This window comes from Chroicocephalus ridibundus, chromosome 3 (genome assembly GCF_963924245.1).
Source record: "Chroicocephalus ridibundus chromosome 3, bChrRid1.1, whole genome shotgun sequence".
Taxonomy (NCBI): domain Eukaryota; kingdom Metazoa; phylum Chordata; class Aves; order Charadriiformes; family Laridae; genus Chroicocephalus; species Chroicocephalus ridibundus.
This window is the reverse complement of record NC_086286.1, coordinates 60891697-60918312: the sequence shown is the minus strand read 5'-3', so window position 1 is coordinate 60918312 and position 26616 is coordinate 60891697. Positions and strand designations below refer to the sequence as shown.

Genomic DNA, 26616 nt, shown 5'->3' with positions numbered 1-26616 from the left:
GAGATCACTGATTCCTTTCAATCCTATTGCATATAAATACCATTCTCTAAAGTAAGTAATGCACAGCTTCTTAAAACCCTTTACCCCTGTACAGATCAGATACAATTACACTTTTAATAACTTCATCTTTGGCCATTTTCCTACCAAAGTGTGTGTTATTGTAATTCCTGTGAGCATTAGGTACAGAGTTACTTGAACTCTTAAGGCTGTAGCAAACTGTTCGGACAGTATTACAGCTACAGGAATCAGTACTTAACACATTTGAACCATTTTATTTTCAAAGTATTCCATTTGTTTTAAGCTAAAACAAAAAATAATCCTTATTCCCCAGTAATATTATAACTAGCAAAGGGATTAAAATGTCATCAGAGCCTCCATTTGACCTTCGTTCCACCAGCACAAGATAATGTCCTTTGAACTCTAAAAATAATCATGAAATTTCAATTAATATCTTTCCTGTGTGTTTGATTGCCAGTAGCTAGAATGGCCCATTCTGTTTGCCTCAAAACCAAAGCCATTTTTTTTCCACATATATCAGTGGCGAATCAGTAGCTTCTAAGTGTTAAAAGATGAACTGGCATTGCCATATTTTTGCTATAGATTTGTAAGATTATATTGAAAACAACCAACCTGCATATTAATGTGGGAAATAGTGGAAGATACTTTACATTCTACAGCAATGAACTATCGGATGCTGAAAAATTGGACCAAAATGCTTATTGCCTTGAATATACCAGGTTAAGTAGCCATTTTTCCCAAGGAAACTATCAAAAATTTCTGGCACTGGTTTAGCAACAGGATTATGTCTAAATAAACAAATGCACAGCATGACACTTGTTCAGCTGAAAAAGGAAAACATTAAAGGGAAGCGTAAAGAATATACGATATATTATGAAATACTAAGTTGCTGCATAGATGTGTACATATTATAGAAACGTTCACAGAATTCTATGTCTTTTAATGATCTCTTCCTACACAAATGGGCAGCACTTCTGGCAAAAAAAAAAAGCGTAATTCCAAAGAGGCTTTTTTTGTTGCCTAACGGCTTTATCTGAAGACATGTAGTAAATGTGTGTTAAATAAGCATGGGGTGCAAACCTGCAATCAGACTCCTAGGGTTAGACCTACAGCAGCATGTGCAGGAGTCAATATATGAATGCAAGATAGCAACGGGTGATGTTTGAAAATTTACCAATACTGATGTCATACCCCAGAAATATATTGGCATCCGCCTCCTGCGGCCAGGCGACTCATTACACTGTCATGTTCCAGACTCCACCTTCCCAGGCTCTGCTTAAGCCAAGAGGCCAGAAGGCAGCGAGCCAGTGAAGTGACGGAAGGTTTCTATAAATGCACTGTCATATTACAATATATGAGGGATCCCCTGCAATGGGTAGGAGCTGTGCAATAGCTCTATTTCCCTCTCAGTACAGCAGCCAACGGAGCTGAGACTGAAAGGAGATTAAGGAAGAAACAAGAGTGTAAGCATGGCTGTGAATTACAGTCTCTTTTCTGATCTGCTCATGGGATGTTAGAGCTATGCGGTACTTTCAAAAATTGGACAAAAAATTGTAGGCTACAGTCTCAATCACACATTTGCAATCTAACAGCCTAGTCCATAACCTGCAATCTTTCATTTGTTTTTGGATTCAGACGTGTAGCATCTGTTAGCAATGCATATTGGAATGTCGGGTAAAATCCATTAAAGTTTTATGTCCATAACCTCAGTGTGAATTTCAGTAAACTGTCTCCTGTGTACATGTGCAAACTGCACGTACAGTATTTGTATTCTTAGTGAGACTGATGAAAATAATTGAAATATCACAATGGGGATTGGTAAAATTCAACAAGATACATTTTTTTAAGAACTGTATATTTTTTTTAGGTAGAGGTGGTCTGCAAAGGAACTAGTTGATAAAGGAAGAAAAAATTAAAGATTCTCCAAACCTGCAATCAGTGTCTGCTTATGCAAGAAAGTCTCAGTCCTAAGGAAGTAAATTTCTGATGTTGGTCCTTCTCAGTGAACTCAAAGGCCAGAAGGTTTGACCTCAGGAGAGTTCATCAACAAGGGCTGCCTTCTTAACCTAATAGAAGGTATCTGACAGATCATCCCTTAAACGCAGCAAAGCAGAAGAGAGGAAGCCTGGGATCAAAGTGACGCAGGTTTTTTTATATCCTTCCCTATGTTGATTTACAACCTCTAACCCCTAGGAGCACATTCTGATCGCTAACTTCTGATGCACTATGAAGTAATCACTCTCAGTTTTTCTCATAAAAACTGTTTTACTGTATGTAGAAGACACAAATATTTACTATGTCAGATTCTATAATTTGGGTGTCCCAAAAAAGCACACTACCTGCCGACCAAGCCATTTTTCCTTCTCTCTAGCCAAAGGAAGACAATTTACTGCAATGAGCCTGACATGGAAAGAGAAGTTCCTGTTTTCCAGGATGGCAGTGTCCTCCTTAACGCTTCCTAGCAGCTGCCTTAGGTGGCTCCCTTGTTGAAGGTCTGTCATCTTTGTGCCTTATGCTTTGGTACACACCAGGGCAGCAGGTGCTGTAATACTAGGCCCAGTTTTATATTTGGATTTAGGTGGTGATAACAATTTGGTTCAATCCAGACAGTATACTGGTTGCCTGCCATGGCAGCTGCAGCCTCAATAGGCCATTGTAAAATAAAAAGGTAACCTATACCCTACAAGTAACTTAAACCTCACCTTCACAGAAAAATAGTAACTTCTGTCTGTAGCAAGAATCCCTGTAGCATTTACATGTCAACTAATGTCACCAATGTAAATATTTTCTAAAAGAAAACTGTCTAGGAATACTATACATTTAAGATGCTATACTCTTTTCTTCATTATGCTCAAAATCACAGATGTTATTACTATATTATACAATCCCAGTGTTTGTCTCAGAAGAGTAAGGTAAATTCATGGTTCTACGTTAATCAAACAGGTGTGATATATATGATTTGGGCTTTGATAAGTTCTAAGTAATCATACACACAAACACATGAGATGTAGGTATATAAAGAGAGACTTCAGAACGTCCATAAATTTAAATTAGCTCTGAATGGGGTTTTAATGCTTTCCCAAACTAAAAGACTGCAGAAATGGAATTACTAAACAGATTAAAATGTCTCATATTTGAACTTTGTAGTTCTGTGTCACTGATCATAAGTCTTTTGTGTCGTATTGAAATTGTTCACATGTTGTTTGTTACAATATTGCTGTTAAAGCTGAGAAGTATTCCTAAACAAAAGAAGTCAAGAAAACAATTAATGAAAAATTCAAACCAAGCCAAAGTTTGCATGAGAAAAAACAGAGAATATCTTATTGGCAGAAGCTTTTTCTGTCTAGGCTAGGCTTTCTGGTCAAAAGCAGCCAAAGGTAAAAGTCCCGTAAGAGTGAACAATGAACAATGTTATATTGAATATGAGGGTATGAGAACAGCAATTGTGGACCTTCTTCTTGGCTGTCAGCATTTTGATCAAGTGCCACAAACACGAGGTCATCCTATGGCCAATGCCTCCTCCCAAGTCTGAAAAAAACTCCTGCGGGTCTGAAGCCTGACAAGCACGGAGCATGAGAAGTCTTGAAAAATCACAGTTCAATGGGACAAAGACATTGTTTCCTGCCCAATTCTATTCATTAGCAGTTGGTCACTAAATATAGAAAAAGAAAATGAAATCTGATGCTCTGACAGTGTTTCCTAAAATTTATTTGGCTAAACAATTTACAAAAATTAAATTATTCATAAAACAATCATTCAACTTTAAGTTTCCAATGGACTTCATGTGTAAAACACACAGACGACTCATCTGATCTAGGACAGCATTCCCAATACTGTATCCTCTTTCTAACGGTGCTCAGAGGATGAGTTGCAGAGGCAGCTATGAAACTGGAAGACAAAGAAACAAAGACTTAAAACATAATTCATGCAGACATGTGCATACCTGTAGCACTCTGTATCTAATATCATATAACATAAAACTTATTTTAAAAAGCAGTACATTTTTCCCTGTTGGAGTCTAAGTGGTATTTGCTTTAAACATCACAGGCTCATACTTTATATTTGAGTAATTTTTTTTCTCAAAAAATGAAAGAGAGTCATCCAAAAGTTTTATCCTTGCAGAATGTGCTTTTATTTCAACAGAGCAAAATATGCCTAGTGCTATTTCATTCAATAATGATCATCTCTGTGCTCGCAGCTCCTGATGGCTGGCCACGTGGTTAGTCCTTCTAGACAAATAGGATTGTTTCTCCACTCCTGTAATTGATTCTGATGTGCAGGTCTGGACATTGTTTCTGTCTTGTGCCACTTTGATTCGCCTATTTAATTGAAAATGTGTTATGTTTACAGAACATCAGAGGGAGTATATAACCCGTTCATAAAAGTCTGTTGAAGCAACTTTAAGCCACAAGATGGCAATGGTGTTTACATTTTTTATTAGCACTTAGATTATGTTCTGTTATATAACCTATGCTTTGGCTTACGTTGAAAAATAATTGACATTTCACTCCAGAGTGGCATCTTTAAATCTCTGACCATTTACTCAAAATTTTATCCATGGCCTTCACACCAGCAGGGCACATGCAGCGAGTCACACTATGGAAGCCATCCCACTACCTCTGTCAGTCATCTTTCCCAGGCCAAAATAAGGCACGATGACCCTGTGGTGCAGAGAGGCATCAGTTGTCTCATTGCAAGACAGCTTGGGTCCAAGGCCACAATTCATTCGCTTTGGACTACATCTGAGCTACCACAGATCTACTGTCTGCTCAGCACTGTGCTTTCCCATGCAGATGGACTTCGTCTCCCAAAAGCACCCACCAAGCCTCACTGCTTTATCTTGGATAGACATACACAGGATGCCTCTTCGAAAGCAAAGCCAAGAAATCCCTGGCAGAAATCCTGTGATGGTGTATAACAAGCTTCCATGTGTCCAGAGTAGCTCCCTGGCCCCCTCGCTGGGTCCATAACCCCTTCTGCTTCTTCTCCCAAGTTCCAGCAAAGCAACACCAACTTCCTCACACATCCCTATGGCTCATAGTGCAGGCTGCTTCAGATCCAAACATCTTTTTCCCAGAGATGCTCATTTTCTAGCATGGATTTAATTTCTTCAGTAGTACCCTAATATCCATTCTTAAGCACCTCTGAAAATTTAATCCTCCATGTCCTCTACATTTGCTGGCAAATTGCTGACTTTGTTGGTTAGTACACTTTCTGTCCCAAGGTGCTTGTCTCACTCTCTTGAGACATGATCTATAGCCTAAAGAGGGGAGCAGAATCACTACCTGATTTCAGCAGGATTTGAAACTCCTGACATTAGTTTCCTCCCTGTGTCATTACTGCCAATCCTTACTCCACCTTTATTGAGATATAGATATAGATATATATGTGTACATGTGCATATTAAAACCTAAAGCAGAAAAAAAAAAATAAAGCAGCAGAGAAAATACAGGATCATGAAAGCAGACACCTGACCCTGAGATTGTAACTGCATTACATCCTTCAGTGCGGAGCTTAGGAGTTAGTTTATTTAACTACATGCTTCAATTTGCAGTGTAAGATTTTAGGGAATATTTGTTCTTATTTTTTGCCTAAAACATGCCTACAGTACAGTACTAGACAGAAATGAGTAATACAATACAGGAGCACTAGAACGTGATGAACAGCCTCACAATAATCAACACTGATGAACATCATCTTGTCTGTTTTATTATAATCTCAAGTACAGTAAGTAATGATTTCAGACTGAGAATGCACCCACAGGGTGAGTTAGGAACAAGAAAACACTCTTCATAAAGGAAAGCAAAGGGGACAAAATGAGGTCTTAAGGAAGAAGGCCTAGTTCAATTTTGGCCATTAGAAGATTAAATCAACAATGGAAACTCACAAAGATGCACGAGCGAGTCTTTCTCTGGCACTTCCATTGGGCAGAGGGAAGGAGGATGGGAGCTGAGAGGGAGATTTCTTGAAGATGAAATACTGAGAGGTATTATGCAGAGCAATGGGTTATTGATCCCAAAAGCAAGAATGGCAAAGAGGAACATCCAAACAGCTACTTGGGCTCTGGGTCAGAAAGGCATCTTTATTCAATACATTATTTAAGCATATGAACATACAATTCATTGTTGCCCTGAACAGAAATGCATTTAATCAGTTTTCTGAATAGAAACCTAAATAAATATTGAGAGGTAGGAGACGAGATGGTAGAGGACTGAGCTGTGAAAACAAAGGGAAGGTAGTATTTCAAGGCAGTTACCATAACATTGAAATCCAAGGAGAAATCAAGGAGGATGAAGGTGGCATTTGACTACAAGGATGGAGTTAGTTACGTAAGTATTATGTAGGATAATACTTCAGTTAGTTAAGTAGTTTTAGCATTATGGAAAAGGTCTCAAGGAGGGCTTCAAAGAAGCAAGAGAAGAACAAAGGGCACCAACAGCTCAGGGAGAGGCGGGTGTTGAATAGGGAGTTGGGAATAACAGCGTCAGGGAACGTAGCACATGTGTGGTGAAGCGGTGGGCTGTGATGGGAACAAGAAGACAAAAAAGAGGGTGAGAGAAGGCAGAGGACATTGGAAATGGAGCTGTTGGGGAAGGGGGAGAGGGAGGTGAAGGGATACTGTGCAGCTCAGATGGCAGACAGTAATGTCAATCTGGCCCATGAAATGTTTCAGTCTGGTTCATCAGTTTTCCCCAGAGGAGGAAGAGGAAGAAGGTGCCACCCTGTGATGGTGCTTCCACAAAAAGGCAATGCTTTCTCCTGTGCCGTTTCTGTCAAAACTGGTGATGCTGAGGGACAGTGATTGCAGATGGAGACTAGGCTTCCAGACAGCTGTTGCCTCCTCTTGCTTCCTACGGAGCAGCCTCGCTCCATATGTGGGGCGTCAGCTTGCTGTCCTGCTGCCCTCCTTCATGCTCTCCACTGTGCTCCGTCGAGGCAAAAGATTCAGTGAGGTTCAGAATAAGTTGACTTATAGCTTAAGCATGATTGTGCATTAAGACTATTTATCAGAAACCTTCTTGTGCCATCCAAAGATGGGAAGTGATGGATGTGCTCTACAGTGTATACTCAGTCAAAGGCAGCTGGCATTTTGCCTCAATACAGATTGCAGAATCCATCTACATGAAAGAAAGATTTCAGTATCTCACTCTAAGCCTGAAGAATCAAGACTCTCTTTTCAATCCTATTTCTCACCCCATCTACTTCAGTGACCTATGGTAGCACACTTTATACCACAGCTTTCAAAATGACTGTTAATTTTGGTGACACGCAGCCTGATCTTCGGACATGCTCAGGTCAAATTTCCAGCTTAAAAATTAAAGACTATATTTGAAAATGCTGCTATTGCCTCTGGCCCAATATCCCTGTTTGTAATAAGGAGTTAGCTTATTTCCCAAGAATGCTGAGAATTTAATTACATAATGTCTGTAAAGCAATTGGAAGAAAAGCACTATATAAGTGTTAAGCATTATAATTGTATTAAATGCGTATGCCCAGTATTGCAGGGAAGGGATGTGATTATCTAATAAGCAATGACCTCTCATCACCAGCAATAAAAGACTTTGTGAAGACCACAATGTTATGCTGGCATAGGCTGAATTAAATGTCAAGAATATCAAGCAGTGCTTTTTAAGTTTTCATTGCACAGAAGGTTAAAAGAATTTCTGTTAAAACATGTATTGCCCAATCAGAATATTCTCAGTACTAATGATTTTACAAATACTGGTACAGATATTAACTGGAAGAGCTAATTTGAGGCTATCTACTGTCACCAGTGCAGCTTTAGATGAATGAATTTTAATCTGACCCTCAAGAGTCAGTCTAGCCGAATAATAACAATGAAAAATGCATGAGAACAGCAATTTCAACATGGCCATTTCACAGACAAGCTTATTTTATGCATCAATAGCAAATAAATCAAGAAATTGGATGGACTTTCTGAATGTCTTTCACTGTTCTAAGTAAATCCATCTAGCCAGCCTAACCATCAGTTCTAAAGATTAGAGAGTAAACAGAGGAGGAATATTGATTGATCGCTTTATTTGGAATGGAATAGTTAACGTCACCTTTGCCAGGAATTTAGCTTATAGGGGTGAAACTTACTATCTTGTTGCTATAAGATGAACTATAAGATATCCTAATTGCTAGCATTTGGATTTCACTGATTATCTAAACAGAAATTGCAGCTTAAAAATACACTGGTGCAGACTTTAAATAAATACCATGGAATAACAACTGATCATTAGGAACAAGTTGTTACACAGCTCTGGTAGAAGGGGCTAATGAAGTGTTTGTAAAAGATTTCCACAAAATGTACTATAAAGTATGTGTCCTAAGTAGTAACAATGGGAATAACACGTTGTCACAGAAAAATAGACCAGTTAGTTCAAATTTAGGCGTTTAAAAAAATAATCGAGCCTATTCTGGCACAATGTTGTTATCACTTTTTCCTCTAAAAGAGTTTCCCAGTGAGTACATACGGTGTGCTACTACCGGGCAAACAAACAAAAATATTGGTTTTGGTGTGTCATTTATCTACTCCTAATATTAGGTGCTCAGGTTTAAATTTCGGGCCCAATTCTCAGGACATATTTAATTTGATTTGGAAGATGTCCCAGGCCTTTGTATTAACACCAAACAGAAAAGTTTTTATATTAGTGTTTTCCAGTGGGTTCAAGTGGAGTTCAGACAGCCAAAGTTTCATTAAAACCATCAAGACCTGAACAGTAGCTTATAAAAACAACAGATCATACTTTGTTTTTAAAAAGAAGTTTGGCGTATTTTGCTTGATGAGTGTTCAGTTTTGCTATATGAAAACTGATGGAACCTCAGAATAATATTCTTTAACATAAATTGCTGTATAGATTTCAGTATCTGAAAATCTATAACATCAAGATACTGAAATATTTCATTTTTTTTAATATGATTTTCACTGAAATCCTCAAACATGCATATATGCATTCATCTTTGTGAAGATTCCCCTTCTATTGAATGAAATATTGTAACTGTTCTATTAAACACAGGCAGGTTAGATAATTGATGTACTGTTATACCTTAACAGATGCACGGGAAATGTCTCTTGGATGTTACCACAGTGCCTGCAAACGCACAGCACTGGAAGTCTGTGACTGAAGATTATGTTTGAGGAGTCTTAAACAAAAGACTTGCTTCATTTACCTTGTCCTGCATGGATCTGCATCTATGTGGGCAGTTTAAACATGATATCAGAATTACAAAGAAATAACTTACTTGGACTTCAGGTTTCATTGCTGAGAACAAAACTAAGCAAATGTTAATGAAACTGTTCTTTTCCAAATCCTCAGCAGAAAGGTGATATAAAGCCCTTCTGGGCTTTCATTTCCAATATATCTCTCTCCTGGCATGATATCTGCAGATTGATACAGATGAGAAAGAAATCCTCACGGGCTATTTGTGATAACTGAGCCCATTGTTTCCTGAGCAACTTCCTCTGTGAAATTGAAATTGTGTATGACAAACCAAGGACCCACCTGGAGAACGGATCTACCAGGAGAAAGGCTGGAGGAAGGGCCCAAAGAGAAATGACAATAACAGAGTGTGATTTTGAAGACAGCAATAACATACTTATAGAGAGGTTTGTCTGTAAGGGGACAAAACAAAAACTAAATACATAATGTTTCTATTGCAATACAGACATTCAAGAAAACCTAAGTTCATAGGTTCAGAAGAAAAGCAGAAGAAAATTCCACAAAATCCATCGTCTTGTACATGTCTTTAAGATGCATTTCAGAGAAAAGATAACGTTCTATGCCACATGTTCATACCACATCATTAACATCACTTTCATCAGAGAGACCTGGAGGCAATTTAAGACCTCCACTCCACAGAGCACAGAAAAGAAATATCAAGTACAAAAATCCTCTGTGAAAATCCCCGTCCCACTGTATTAAGCAAAAATAACATCATGAATTAAGATAATGAAATGTGTAGAAAATCTACTGTCATCTGATACAATTCAGAAGCGCCCATGGGTTTTGTCTGGTTTAACATCTATTTTTAAACATAGTACCATGGCATGTGAGCCAGGATGACTGCCATCAACAGGAAGATCCACAGCATTGGAAAAGATCTTTTGGAAGGTCATGGAGACGATGAATATAGAGATGCAACAAGGGATTCTGGTCCAATGTAGCCAAACCTTGAGCCTCCTAGCTTTTAGTGGTACCAGTGACAAGATTTTCACAGCAAGTGTATTCAGTCCTACATCAGCAGATTATCTGGAATGATTGCAATGGGTTATCCTTACAATACTTTTAATGTTTGGAAAATTTGTGCTGAAAGTATGATAACTATGTAAAAATCATCTCCGTAAGAAACGGAAAGCATATCAAAACAGAAAGGAAGTGTCCTTTAACATATTTTCCTGCAAATTTCATGGGAGGATATCTTTTGAAGAGTGGAGGAAGACTTTGGGAGGAAGAGGGTCACGTGATACTACAAAATATTTGTGTATCTGTACATAAACCAGAAGCATAAATGAAGGAAACAGAAGGAAATAAAATATCAGGAAGAAATAAAATATTTAATCTATTTGAAGAAAATAAAAAGGCTTGCGCAACCATGCTTCCCTGCCCTAGAAGAGGTTCTCTTGGCATTTAAAGCATGTTCAAATGTAAAACAGATTTACTGTGCAAAAGGGACTATTATTTATGCAAGATTAAACAGTGATCCCAAAGAAAATGCCTTTGAATCCCTGTGCATGCAGCTAGGTAAAAAATGGACTAGACAAACATCTTACTGTCAGCACAAATGCACAGTCAGAAGAACCAGTCATAGTCTATGTCATTTGTGTAAAATATCAGGACAAAGCTGCAAGGGACCTTAGATAGTTTGTAATGAATCTAGCGGAGCCTGGCAACAACTGACCATAGATTGACCTACCTGAGCTAAGGGAAATTACTGTTAATGTTAGTTAGTTATTGAAAATTCATTTTTGAAGTAATTCAGCCATGTTATTCAGCACTGGGATTAATCATACCACAGCTATATACATCAGATTGTCTCTTCATGATGAGCTTGTTTCAGCTAATGGCTCACCATATGTAATCAAGGAACTCTATGGGTTTGCAAAGAATTGGGATTTCATGCCTATGGCTAGTAGTCTGGACTAGTACAAGCCAAAGCAAATTAGAATAATTAAGAGGCTTAGTTGAGCTTGCTAGCCTACAGAGAGACGTCTACAGAACCCCAGGCTTCACCTACATAGATATATAAGCAGAAGACCTAAATCAGCAAACTCCATTAACCAGTGTTGCTTAATGCTCTACACTGGGTGAACCATGACAAAACCAACAATAACAACAAAAAAACTTTAATACATAGAAAAGGATAGAAATGCCACTAAATCACCAAAGCCTAAACACTGAAGTTCTTCAGTGAGAGCAGAGAGTAAATTTGAAAAAACTCATTAAAAGATGTTTTGTTTAGTTTGTAGATCCAGAGTGGACCTTCACTCCACTGAGTTGCTTAAACCAAGACACTTCAACTGCCAAATTATGAAGTCCTCACTTCTTCCAAACTCTGTTTTAAGTCAGTGGGATTTTTTACTAAGGACACAAATATTTAAGCTGGAATCAGTGCAATTCCTGGCCAGATAAATGGCAAAAAGATGTTGGTATTAAAATCCCTCAGGAGGAAGGAAATATAAACCTTGACGGAAATATCAGAACACTAGGCATACGGAAAAGAGATAATACTTTTCCAAACAGCTCTTTGGCTTCCCTGACCTGGGGAGAAGATCCTCCCACTAGCTGGGGACAGCCATAGGACAGAATTGCTCTTGGCTTTCCCTTGGTGAAGAGCAAGCAGACCTCTGTCTGTGTAAGAATTCAATAAAAGTTTTTAATTTTTTGTAATTATTGATACATGACCTACATCTTGTTTCTTGCAAGCCAGGATTCTGAGGAGAACCTGAGTCATTTGATATTAGTATTTTGTTTTACTGATAAAGATTTTTTAACTAACACTTTTTGCTGTGCAACTTTTGCACTAGACATGCTGTTTAAATACCTCTAACAAAACTGGGATGGAGGTCAGGTATTAACATGCCAACTTTGGAAATATTTCCAAAGGACTATTATTTTTATCTCCAAATCAGCTAAATGATCTATTCATTAGTTAAGTATATACCATATGCATGACTCCATAATAAACTGAGTAACAGTATTGTGTTGTATTGGTAAAGCACAGCTGGATTTTGCACTTTCAGCACAGAATGATTACAATCGTAGCATTATCTTTATTGAGCGTTGTATGTATACATCAGACAGTTTCAAAAGAGTTTTATCACTGTCAAAATGATATTTCTCTTGACTTAGTCCAAAAATATTCCAGTCATCACATCATAAGGTTTACTACTGTAATTAACAAGAGAAGGTGGCTTTTATGTCAAGGGTAAATCACCTGCATTCTATTTATCCCACAGTCCTTAAAGATTTTAGTTTGGTAAAAACAATTAGGTGTTTGTCTCCCTGAAGTCCAGTCTTTTCTTACTAACTTTCAGAAAACTAAACCAAAAACTTTTACGCATAAATTAATCCCACCCAAGAAGAAAGGCATCCTTCAGAAACAATAGCATGTGTTCATGCATATAAATAAGACAGTAGAGTTAAGACTGTGTGGAGCATCTTGACTTACATTTTCACACTCTTGAATGCTTTGATCTACTACCTTTTAATGTAGGTGTTTGCTAATATAATTAGGGAAAAACCATAAACAATTTCACCAAACACAGAAGCTCAAAGATTTCTGTTTGGGATCCTACAGCGAGCCTATGACTGTGATAGCTTATGCAATGAAACGTGCAACAGAGATTTAACTCAGACATGGAAATTATTTGCCTGTCTGGATCTGATTTATCTTTGGAGTCCTGGGTCATTCTTATTTAACTTTCTGCCAGCCCTCCCACAGCAAATGCTGTGGTGGAAATTTAAGAAAGGTCCTCTGGATGAATTAAAGCAGGGTAAATTTGTCCAGCTTCAACTACACCAGTTGTAGCCTGACTTTTCCAACACTGTCTTGACTTGAGCTATGAGAAAATGCATTTTTTAGGTAGTGGAAGGAACTCATTGGAAAAGGAGCCTGATTATTTACAACCTATCACATTGGTTGGCTATTTATATAGGTGTCGTGCTTTCAGTTGGGATAGAGCTAACTTTTTTAATAGCAGCTGGTGTAGTGCTGTGTTTTCAACTTGAGATGAGAAATACTTCTGATAGTGCACTGGTGTTTTTAGTTGTCGCTAGGCAGTCAAGACCTTTCCTGCTCTTCATACTGCCCTGCCAGTAAGTAGACGGGGAGGGCACAAGAAGTTGGGAGGAGACACAGTCAGGATAGCTGACTCCAACTGCTATTCCATACCATATGATGTCATGCTCAGCATATAAATCTGGGGGAAGAAGAAGGAAAGAGGGATATTCAGAGTTATGGAATTTTTGTGGTGTATGCCAAGTAACCATTATGCGTGATGAAGCCCTGCTTTCCTGGAGATGGCTGAACACCTGCCTGCCAAGGGAAAGCAGTGAATGCATTCCTTGTTTTTGCTTTGTTTGCTTATAGGGCTTTTGCTTTACTTATTAAACTGTCTTTATCTCAACCCATGAGTTTTCCTCACTTTTACTCTTCTGATTCTCTCCCCGATCTGAACTGGGGGGAGTGAATGCGCGGCTGCACGGTTCTAGCTGCCATCTGGGATTAAACGACTAACATAGGGCAACCACTGCAATAGGGCAAAGAAAGAATAAATCAAAAGTCTGCACTCAATCTGCAAACAATGCTGTAAAATATAAAAATATAATAGAAGATAAAACCCAGAAGAGAAGTTGGCTTATACCATTTAGTAATGGAGAGGCAGAGAAGGCCTTCAATAGAAGAGAAGAGTGGACATACAGACTGCAGGTATTGTAGTAAACTGAAGTGTAGGACCAAGGCTTGCACATTGCTATGCAATTGCTTAATTTTTAGCAGATTCTGTATCATGGTTGTGGCTGAGTCAGCTACCATTTTCCCAAGCAGTGCCCTCGCACAAACTGATGGATAGCTTGGGCTAGGAAGCGATTCCATTAAGCAGTATGGATGGGGGCATCTGGTTTGGAGCAGGGAGGAGGGAGTTTAGATGGACAGATGTAAGCCAGAACATGCACTTACCCTGAGGGCCAGAGAAGAGGTTCTGGTCACTGCTGTTTATTAGTTAGTATAGATATGGCCAAAAGTGTACATAGTGGAATAGTCTTTTTGCTCTCCTGCAGCAAAATGCTTTTATACCATACTAATCATAGGCACTCTGTGCTAAAGCGCTGGGTTATTGTGGTGGGGAGGGGAGAGGAAGGAAAGTTTACCACCTTTTATGAAAAGTTTCATACCCATTAAAATTATTATCGTAATCTCATCAAATAAACTAGACTCTTAAGTTCATCTACCAGAAGTCGAAGAGGGAAGAAAGAGGAATTGTTCTGTGGCCAATACCAAGTAATTTTACTGTGTTTCCATATATGAATACAGATTCTCTGTGGTCTAAGCAGTGAAGAGCTGATTAGCAAACCTCATGAAGATGTTCACAGTTTAATACAAGTGACACTTATTTGCCTACAGCCATCTTTCTTGTAAGTGAAATAACTTAATGAATAATTGAAACATTGCTATTAGATACCTGCTCAATTATTCAATGGTAAAAGAGAGAATATAAATTTTTAGGTAAACATTGCTATCCTGAATTTGTTTAGCTGTGGTGCGAAGATCACAGTGGCAGCTTTACCCACAGTGACAGTGAAGAAGTCAAGACTATTTTCTGATGGTTATTCTGTGTTGAGACAGACTAGAAGCATCCTTTTCAGAGGCGTTAACAATGGGGAGTCTCACAATGTTTGTGGATCTGGGGTGTGTTCAAGAACGCAGAAAGGAGGTCAGAGATTTATGCATTGTGCAGAAAAAATTATTTTCCTTTTGGCTTTGCTTTTTGTATTTTACAGAAAATTTCTAATTCATCACAGAGCACTGTTGCTGAGCATTCTGCTCAGTTACTGTCATTTGGATTAAATTTCCAGGAAAAAATGTAAGAAAGGTAAGATACAACACTTAGATTGAAGATTTAAAGCAATGATTAATTTACAGCTTTGAAAAAAAAGTTTTGCAGTCTCTAGGCTACGCAAGTAAACTGATGACCTACAAGAATCATCTACAGACAGAGTATATATAGGTACATAGAGTAACATATATTTAGGTAAAGAGACAAAGGGCTCCCGGCTAAAATTGAGCAGTCAATATTTCACGTTAGATTTTTTTAAACCAGACTAGCAAAATACATCTACTTAAGAAATCTAGATTTTGTCAGCCAAAAGTTCAGATCTGTCCATAGAGACACCTTATTATTTGTATAGAGCCCTGCAAGAATGTTTTAATTCCTGCCTTGGAAGCAGGCAGCCTGAAAGAGCTTTGGAGTGGTTGTCGTTATCACCTGCATCAGGCTGACTTCCTCAGAGATACTCAGAGCAAAACACAAAAAACCACGACTCAAAGAAGAGACGAAAACCAAACTTAATACTGCAACAGTTACATTATCACAGGGAATGTTACAACTCATCATGTGACTTTTTTAATAAAGGAACCCAATTCTTCCAAAGACATATATTTTAAATACTCTGTCTGGTCTTTTTGGAATGATATTTTCTAACTCCACCAGGAATCAGCCAGGACTTCACACTTGCATAGCAGGTCAATTAAATGTTCTGAATTTTACTCTGTGTACAGAAATCAGACTCTAAGGTTGAAGTCCCAATTGCTTTGTTTCTACAACTCTTTTCAAGGTGTTTTCAGTTCTGACTTGACCAAGTACTCACCTCTGGGCCACATTTTCTGATAATATTTGCTCTAGAATAGGTGGATGTGTAGGTTATTAGACATGTAAAGCTTACATGTACTTAATAGACACAAAATTTTGATGTCATTAACCTCTATTCCAATAGGCGTAACTTTTGGGTTACCTCCAAGAACCTGAGGTCCTAGCAAAAATTTGTTCACCGTTCAATAGCAGATGCAGTTTGAATTTCCAGATTTCTTGCAAAGGGTACTGACTACTCCTACATTGTTTATTCTAAAAAAAGGACAAAATATTGCAAGGAGAAGCATAATGGCATGATTTCCTAAGTAATTTAATTGTCCCTGATGCTTTCCCAAGTTTGACAGCACTATCAGAAGAAACAAGGTACTGCTTCCACAAGTTAATGATAATGCCTTCATCCAGGACAGCAATAATTGAGTTTTAATGTCCTGCACTGTTGCTTGTCATAAATCCTCTCTATGTGAAACTCTAACCTCTGCTAGGCAAGATTAATGGTTAACAGTGTATATAATATTTATTAAACCTCTTTTTATATTGCTTGGCAATCTGTGCTGCCATCAAACAACTTGAAATAATTGACATTTAGCGCATCAACCTTCTTTTGACTAAGAAGCATGACATTCATGTAGATAGTAAACATTTGGCAATTGCTGTAAATGTCTTCAAATTTAACGCCATGACCTTTTCTCAGGTAAATGTTTTGGGATAAAATGTAAATAGTGATTTGCTGTATGTCAAATATCATGCAACGTCAAGTTTACTGTTGTCTTATTCTTTAGAGGTTTGCAACTTGATTTTGACCTGTTGCTTCATCTTTTAAAGTTTTGTACAAAATACACGTGTGCATTTTTTTCAGTCTATTTTTATGCCTTGAAGACTGGAAGAAGATCATTGGATTTATTTTTACTTTTCTTTTTTAGTTTTACAGTTCTATTGACATGAACCCAGTAAAATTACTACTGAAGTAAATGAGACATAAATTTTAGCAAGGTGACTTTAGTAATGTTGTATACATAAGGGTGTTTTTTAAAAAAAGAGTATTTTTTTTCTTTTCGTGTCCTGTCATCCACTCTGAAGACACTACTTCAGAAACAAATAAAACAACCAAATTCACACTAGGAAAAGGAGTTGAAAAAAAATGACTGCAAAAGCAATAAATGTTGGATTCATTCAGGTCAAAAAGGCATTACTATGTTGTCATTGAATTTGGTCCAGAATGAACACAGCAGGTGCCTGATTGCATGTGAGGTCAGTAGGTAGTTATTTATATTTAACCACTTTGGAGTACAGTTAATTTGGAAAGAAAACCTGGAGCATTTCCCTGTATACACCTGTGATATAGAAATGGAGGCATTCGGTTACTAACATGGTTCCTACCAGCCAAAACACATGCGAGGGAGAAAATGTTCCTGGAGTGAGAGGAACAGAGGGAGTTACTAAGAGATCTGCTTTGGTCAATGGGGAGCTGAGCAGTACGTTGCGAGACTTAAAATATGAAACAAGTGTGTCTGAGTCCCATGTCTTGTCTTCCTGTTATCCTACTCCATTGCCATTCGGCTGAGCTTCACACACTCCTACCAACCCTTGGTCACTTTGTGAGGCCCATAGAGGGGGGGGCAGCAATTGCTGTGCCGGGAGAAGTCTCTGGTGTTGTCTGAAGGCAAACCCAAATCCTTCTGATACTGCCATTAACTGCAATTTTAGTCATGAATTTGGAAACAGTTTCTGATATGGAGGTATCTTAAGGATAGCCACAGAGCAGAGCACATACTTGCTATGATCCAGCTGTCGTTGCCTATCACTATCATCAGTGGCCTGTTGTTGTCACATTTCTTTTCTACAGGATGGTTCTGCTCCTCTGACTCATTTAATCTGCTGCTTTCAGAATGTCAGTTTACACATGAAATTCCAAATAAGGTAGATAAAGCCTCAGCAAGAACTGCTCGTGTAAAACTCTTTCGCAGCATTCCCTATAAGGTTCTTTTCAGTTCCTTCCCCCCATACGTCCACAAAGAGTTGTAGCACGCATAAGGATCTTGGTTGTCCTTCAACAGCAAACCCTTCTCCGGAAAATTCCAGGCAAGGCCAGATACAAATATTTTCTGCTCACCCCAGCTTTGGACTGCTATCTCTTACATTTACTGTCAAAAACCAGCCAGCTGTCTCTCATCCTAATCCTTCACCTTGCTGAACAACACACGTGCCAGGAACAGACTCTTCCCCCATCAACGTCTTTCCCTAGCAGTATTCAGTAAAGCTTCCTGCTCTGTCTTTATAACCCAGTGAAATCCTCTGCATGGGTTGCCAGCACTAGCCTTCCTTGTTTCCAGATGTGTTTGTTGTGATAATTAAGCTTTCAGTCATCTATTCACCTTTCTATGCCAATGTGGATCTTCTTACAAATGAAAATACTATGCAAAATACAAAAAACAAACCAAAACAAAAAACAAAACAGCTGAAATAAAATGCAGAGAATGGACTACCAAGACTTACTTAGCTGGGAATATATTTGGATTTGTGTGGGTGAAAAAGGTATGAAATAAATGCCATCAGACTGGGAGGAGCACACAGCAGAAGCCATTCAGACTAGAAGTCACAACACACATTTCAAACACTTGTCAAAGCGGTGGATGAGTGATAGAACTTAGAGGAAGTCATTAGTGTGGTCATGAACCCCGGCGTAACCTGAGAACAATAACAGTCACCCAGAATAAAGTTAAACATATCTGCAAAGTAACAAGGAGCAAAAGCCCCATCTTAAGACGTCCACAACTCAAAAGGCGGAGCGCAGGATGCCATACTATTGCTTGGTTTACATGACTGCTGATGCGGCAATAAGGATGAAATATATTCTGCCAGTCTGTCACTATCCACAGACTATCAAATAATAAGTGTGGATATGTTTCTTAAAAAGTAAGAAATTATCTTTGTACTCACAGTGACATATTCAGCGACTGAAGGTGTCTATCCATTAACTACATATTTGCAGAACAGGCAGTATAAAACTCATTATGTCTTGACTCAAACAACAATCAAAGACACTGATGAGCAAAAGAGCTAACTCCTTCAAGTCATCAGTAGCTATAATCAATAACCAGAGCCATAGCTTTGCCCATCAAACTGTAAGTGTCAAGAGAAGATAAAGGCAGCCATTTGTTACAGTAATGATGACCCTATGGTCAATAATAATGTCTCAAACATGTAAAAGTTTAGTCGGATTTCACCAGCCTCTAACTTCCTTAGATACTTTATTTCTGGATCACATTTAGAAATTTTGACCTTCCCTATTGATTAAATGGCAATTTCATATAGCCAATGATTAGATAATCCAATCTTATCTGCCAAAAGTGATCAACCGTATATGAAATAAAGGGCAGAAGTTGTGCAATTTACAATACAAATGAGCTGGTTCCTGTGGCTCTGATTAAATAAAACAAAAAAATCAAATTAAACAGTGATCAAATTATAGGGGTGGCACTGTAACAATTTTAATTTTTCATGATTCATTTAATTTAAGACAGCACTTAGCTAAAAAATAAATAAAAAAGGAAACCCTTTTTACTCTGTCCTTCTTTGAAGTTAATTAGCCTTTCTTAAAACTATTTCTTGAAATGCCATGGTGCAAAACATTGGGAGCTATTTTCAAAGTCATCCAAGTATTATTTCTACACCAACACAAAAGTGCTGACAGCATCCTCAGTGATAAATTTAACTTGGGAATAATGCTTCCACTTTGAAAAAAGATTTTTCCCAAGCTGTTTCAGTCCATTCCAGAGAAGCTGCTTCCATTACAATACTGAAAAGACAACTTCAAAGCATCAGCTCAGTTTATTGTGTCCTAAAACTCACCAAGCAATTCAGCCTGGAGAATTTATGGTTTAGGCAGCTTTTCCTGAACATCCACCTGATCTCCATGCTCACGTGCAGCAGGACAACGGGAGGCAGGTGGCTCCCCCAGGACACCCTCCTCCTGGAGGGAGGAGAAGGAAAGGTGTCTGTGGTCACTGATCTGCATCAGGCATTGGAGGCAGCAGATGCAGGTGCAGGTGGGCACATCAAGCATCAGAAAAGGTATGCTTGTGCTGGCAGAGGTGTTTCTGGAGCTGGACAGACTACAGCTGTGCCTGTCAAAGTATGGGAGGAAAATACCATGAAGCTACCTCTGAGGAGCATGCATCATTAGACATCAGCTTTGCGTGATATAGCTGTTTTCCACTAATATGGGAATTAAGTTCTTTGACTGGAGAATTCCTATTAAGCTCCTGCCCAAAATGACATGTGGAGTACACTGTCCATTTTTAATAAAGAACTCAATGCCAGAAGAGTAATAAGATTGTCACTGTGCCTCTGATATACGGATCAATAGGTCAAATGTACACAAGAATGCACGGGTGGTCATTTTTTGACAATACAGATTCAGAAATAAAACAATTACTTTAAACATGGCATCAAAGCTATATTGTTGACAAACTGGAAGACAGGCTGTTTCTGGAAATAACGTAAGTGAAAGTTTGAAAGTGGAAGATGGGATAACATAAAATGAGAGTGATTGAGGTATATTTGGTGCATTGCTTATCGGTATTATTTTAGAGGTAAAAACAATGTAAGGCTAATCGGTGGTTTAAAAGCAGCTCATTTCAAAAGAAAAGTAATAAATGGAGGTGGTGAAAGTATGACAACCTGGGATGCTGCCTCCCTGGCACTAGGAGAGAGGCAGCAAGATGAATACAGATTAATGACTAAAATAATCACTTAACACCTAAGAGGAAAGTATAACTTTGCCTTATTTATAACGATTATTTACTTGGTGAACTATAAAATTTCTGAGTTTTTGAGCACACAGTTGAAATTCACAAAGGTTTTTGGGGTGATACCTCTGAGAAGCTGTATAGAGTTAATCAATTTACAAACCTATGAAATTCCAAAGGCTCTGAAGAACCATGAAAGTAGACTGCCTGAGTAAATCAGGTAGTGGTCTATGTGGTTTCAATATAGTTGCATATAACAGCGTTTGTTTTTATAATGACTGTAAATAACATACAAAAAGAAGAAAATTACAGTTGCAAATTCGAGCACATCAAAGGTGACGTACTCTTAAATCAGCTCCCATTTATTATATATCATGATACGGTCTTTAATGACATGATAACATACCCCTACCTCATTAAGTGTGCAGAATGTACTGTGATTAAAGGAAGAATGTTTTACAGTAGGGAAAAAAGCACCTTCTGTTACAGCAGAGGATGAAAGCCCAGAAAAGCTGGATGTACCCGTGGTTCTATCACAGACTGCATATGTGATGGCTATCAGAAGGCAGATAAAAAAGGATTTGGAGTCTGACTGCATGGCCAAACTTCTACTTGCTAATTTCTGAATACTTTATATTTTCAGAGGTATCTTTCTCTTAGCACCATTCTCTGTATGAAATACGCATTACATGCAAGCAAGCTACAGCAAAGTTATGAGATGCTCAAGTAGTCTTCTACTGGCAATAATCAATGGCATTAAAATACACAACAGTTCTTAGGAACAGTAAGCTAGGAAGAGTGGTTTTCACCACAGTGCAAATTAAATTCTAATAAGGGAGTGCAAACCCGTAAGGAAATTAAAACATTCTTGCCATTTTAGCTCATCTGATACAGACTTATACATTGAGTTATGAAATAATGGAAACTTAGAGTATTCAAAATACAAATGCCCTTAAACATTTGATCGATCCTGTTAATGCTTTTCTGTACAAAGCATTTTGTTAGCAGACAGTCCCACTCTACACAAAAAATTCTAATTCTAGACTTAAAAATACCCCAGTACAAAGTAAACAGCGCCTTCCGCAGCTAAGCCATTGTAGATGTTCTCCAACCAATTTTTCATTAAAACAGTTCCTTTCATGTTTATTTTCAAAGTATTGCAGAACCTGTTTCTGAAAGCCAAGTGGGAGAAGGCACTGTTTCAGTTGTAAAAGATACTTCTTACACATAAGAGGCAAGATAAAGAAGATGTTAAAGAGTAATTAGTATACTGAGTAATTCACGGTCATATGTTAAAATGTATAGAAACTTACAGATTTATGTTCTCTGACACACTACTATCTCATTTTATACAGGAACACGTTATATATTTTTCAAAATGTTAGCTGAATTATAATTGGCACTAGAAACAAAAGCTTAGCTATAGTAAAAATTTTCATCATCTGCCTGTGCAGCTTAAATGGGAGTTAATATAGTAAATATTTTAAAGTAATACAAGGCTACAAATTGAAAAAAATTATAAACCAGAAAAATCTGTTTTGATAAGAATTAAGTTTCTCCAAAGGGCTCGTGTTGCTTCCTGCAACTTAATGCTAGTTCTTGAAGTCACCTCTATTTTTTTCTGCAAGCCAAAATATACATAAGTACACGCAAACACTGTTTATAAATCTGAAAAATAGATGTTTTCAAAACTGTAATACTAAGGCTTTTGAATGCTGAAGAAATCTTTTTAGCAATACTGCAAAAAGCAAAAATTAATCACAGAAGAAAATTAGAAAAACACATATAAGCTCATTTCTGACTTGTCAACTACTTTGGAGTAATATGATATACAACCTGTGATCTGCAATTATTAATGCCCAGATAAATTGATCTACCAGTAAGTACTTTTTGTTCCACTTAAAATATTCTGACTTTTATTGAGTTCAATATCTGGTTTTAAAAATCATTTTAGAACAATGCTGTATGTTTATTTCAGATTTATATCCCTAAATACATCTGATTTTCTTATGATTGTAGTTCTATATAAATTAATTGTTTCAGTCAACAGAAAGGAGTGCTTTGAAACGTGGAAAAGAATATAAAGGTAGTACTCAGCAAATATATTAACTGTACACTGTCAATCATTAATTTTAGCTAATGTGGACTTAACAGGGTTAGCAATTGTTATTTGAATGTTAAGTTTTTGGTGTCACTGCAAAACGCAAAAAAGATTTACCTCATCTTGGAATATAGACTTTAATAGAAAAAGTGCGGGGATATCTTCAGTGAGAATTTATGGAAGATCCTAAGGTTAAAAAAAAGAGGCTAATTAGGTTATTATTTCCACAGAACAAGTTGTTTCCCTGCTATAAAATGTTAAGTAGAACAGCCCAGAGCCTCTGTTGGCACACTAACGGTACACTGATTTAACCCTTCTTTTTCCTGGTTTATAGCAAGTTCGAATTCAACCTCATCAGTTATACCATCCTAAGATAACTCAAGCCCCTTGTTTTTATATGTCCTGTGAAATTGGTATTCGGGACACTTTCAGAGTTGAAGGCTGCCTGTTAGAAGGCCAAAGCTTTTCATTTCTGAGGGTGGCTGAAAACGGACGAGATTCTGCAAACAATTTGTCATTTATACCTGAGGGGACCAGTTCATATTAAGTGGTTCTAATTTATGGATCAGAAATTGGGCTCCATGGAACCGTTTCTGGCACTTGTTCTAGCTGCCTGCCCTGCTGGTGCAGAAAGCAGAGAGCAGCCAGCTGCAGCCAGTGACTGCCAGGGCTTCTTTCACAGCCCCCTGCAGCGGAGGTTTCCAGGAGAAAGCTCTGCAGACGGCTGAAGAAACGTAGTGACGACTTGTTTCAGGGTTGCGGGCACAGCAGGAAAGGGCTATCTGCATCCCCCACCCTCCGCTCTGCGCTGAATGCATTTGAGCCAAGTCAGAGAATACAAATCTACGCTGTGCCCGCATGCGTCCAGGGCATCAGCAATGCTGTGACACAAGGGGCAAAAACGGCACGGATAAATATTGTGGATTTAATTGTAACAAAATGAGACTTTGGGCCCTCTGTTAGCACTAAAAATGCTTTCAATAAGTCGTTGTTAGCAGCACGTATTTTTTACACAGAGAACCCAAATCACTTCTTAAACAATGGGGGACCTTCTCTGCCTCAAAGAGCTTATAGCCTTGCTCAGAGCAAGCTATGCAACAAAAACTACACACTATGAGGTAGGTGGGTGGGATCCTGATATTTTTTCCTTCTCAGGCTTCCTCTGGTAGAGAACTGAATGTCTGCCAGACGTTGGATGAGCACCTGCATGACAGAATGTTTATATCTGAGGGCTGGAAGTATTCTTAGACAACGTTTGTTTAAATTTTCCCTTTTTAGTAGACTTGCTGGTTGCTCTAGATTGCTAAATATGTCTCTACATTGAATCACCACCCAGCTTATGTCCAAAACCTCTAACTTGTAATATTTGACTTCTATGAGTTTGGGGATCATGATATTCTAACTAAACTTGTGCAATTTAAATTTCAGAAAAAAACCAAGAAGCTCAAAATGCTCTTCTGAAGTTCATGCAGCTGTTCAACTCAAAATGAAGAGCTAAAGAAGTCCCGATATCTAGAAGTTAATTCATAATATTTCCTGGAGATATGTCAAAACACATAGCAACGCCCTTCACTAAATAAGGTGGAGTTAGGAAACTTTCATACTACTTTTCCTTTAAACTCACAAAAGTTTTTCCTCATATCCACTGTCTCTGTGAATGATGGGATACATATAGAAATTTGTATTCTAAGGCCGTTCAGGTATAAACTAATCCCTAGATCTTCATCTTCAGATATCAAGCTCCTGAACTTCCATTGACTCCCAAAGATTTAGTGACCTAAATAGCTTTGAAGATATGGTTAAAGAAACTTCTTTTTTTCTTTTTTTCCTTCACACCAGTCCTCACAAGAAAATGACTATTCAAATGTACCTGTCCACCATCGCGTATTACTGCTCAATGCAAAAAAAGGAGACTCTTGAGTGTAAATTTCGTCTCTTAGGGAAGGAATGGAAGGGGAACTCCCCAGGATGGTCATCGCAAGCCCAAATTTGTCACCGAACCCTCACAGTCAGCAACGGAGAGTGGCTTCGGGGAAGCCAACACTAGATCTCTTCTGCACAACTGACTCTAGAGGCATTTTGCGTCTCCTTGTGTAAGTGAAACAAGGAGGCTTTTAGTGTATGCAGAAGATGTGAAGTTACTGAAGTCCTAGTTTTTCTTTATTTAAGTACAAATTTCCAGAACAGGGAATGGACATGGTTTCTTGATAGACAGCCATATGTAACCAAATAAACCCACTTTTAACCAGTGTTCTGTTCTAACAGAAATTCTCTCTGTAACAGGGAAAATTAGGGCAATCAATCTATTTTTATACAAAGGGCAGAAATAACTTGCTAGCATATCTAGCACGTTCTGTGTAGAGATGTCACAGGAAATCTTTAAAATACAGTAAGGAGCAAAAGTAATCAATAGACTTATGCATACATGTTAGATAGACAGAATGAAAAAAAAAAAAAACTAGCAAAGGTGAAAGATTACTTTTATATTTTTCCAGCTAGGTGCATGAACCTACCTCACTCTGAAGTACCAGGGACTTCTTGGGACTGATCAGCACCAGAACACTCAGAGTGCGCATAACTGAAAACTCAGATAAAATGTCATACTTCAGAAACTACTAGGAAAAATACTTAGTGGATAAATAAAAAAGTTATGAAGCTGCAACTATAAATAGAGCTTGGAACATTTTACTTTTAGCTTCTTTTAAGTGATCAAGCAAAGCAGTTATTAAGTGAAAAGAAATTACCAGTTTTCAAATGTGGTTATTTTGAGTACACTTACCCAGTAATAGCTGTACTATTTAAGTTAAACGGCATGCTAGTAAAATGCCTATGAATTGCTAATAATTAACAGGAAAAACATAAAAGTAATCTTTTACCTTTGTTAGTGAGCTGATGATAACTAGTTTTTATGGCATTCCAAATACAAGTATTTAGAAACAATTGTGAAGGAAATGTTACATAAATAGGATTATAGAAAAATGTCAAAAATCAGAACTATGCACCAGTTTAATCCTTTACTTTTTCATTGGACCAACACAGGAATTTGTTTTCACATTAAACATTTTACAGTGTACTGCACACAAGAATATAAAAAATTAAATGCCGAAAGATAATGGCTAATGATTTAACTTCTAGGATGTGATCTGCATTTGATAAAACTGACAGCATCACTAGCAGCTTTAGAAGAAGAAAGATCAGACTGCTAGCTATCATAATCAGATTTCTTCCAGCTGCCAAGAAAATTAAGGTCTTAGAAATCCGCATCCAAGTTGGATGAAATTTGTATAGCGCAAGTCCTAACCACATAGTGTCTCTATAGACAGGTGCACAAAACTTGGTTGCAAGCATAGAATTATCTCCCAGGTCCCAAAGATGACTTCTTTTTGTTGCAGCAGAATTAGGACTGGACAAATGCGCGAGCTCTGAAAATCCAAACCAATGAGGCTATTCTGGAGCAGAAGAGTTCACTACCATATCTCATCCTCCATGAGACACAAAGAAAGTGCAAGCAATGGAAAAGATGCATTTCCTCTTCCGGAACAAAAGTAACATGCAAGGCATTTAGCAGTAGGTTTCAGTCAAATCTGAACAGCTCTCCACTGTAAGAAAATACATTTTATTATTTCAAAGACTTCTCAAGAATGCTGCTCTCCTTAAAGGCTCTACTAGGGACCCTAGTACCTTTTCTGCCAATGGAAAGACTGTCTTGTCCTTACTAATCCCCCAGTGAATTGGTTTAGTAAACCAAAAGATTTCACCCTTCTTTGTATTCTTATATAGTTCATTACTACATCATTTAAGTATTGAATTATTTTCCCAGCTGGAACAACAACATGGAGTTAAATTACTACTGCTCAACTACAGTGGTCTGTTTC

The 26616-nt window shown here is 37.9% G+C and overlaps 1 long non-coding RNA gene across 2 annotated transcripts; it reads right to left on the bottom strand.

Moving 5' to 3' along the window:
- Positions 1–3708: 3708 nt before the first annotated feature.
- Positions 3709–25752, bottom strand: LOC134513867 (uncharacterized). 2 transcript variants are annotated; one of them, XR_010070532.1, is made up of 4 exons: positions 25618–25752; positions 25255–25319; positions 22859–22927; positions 3709–3906 (listed from the first exon to the last, which is right to left on the bottom strand). It is a non-coding gene; the product is annotated as an uncharacterized LOC134513867 (long non-coding RNA). The 2 variants fall into 2 exon arrangements; XR_010070531.1 differs by lacking the exon at positions 25618–25752 and having other exon boundaries at positions 25255–25477.
- Between the last annotated feature and the right edge of the window lie 864 nt (positions 25753–26616).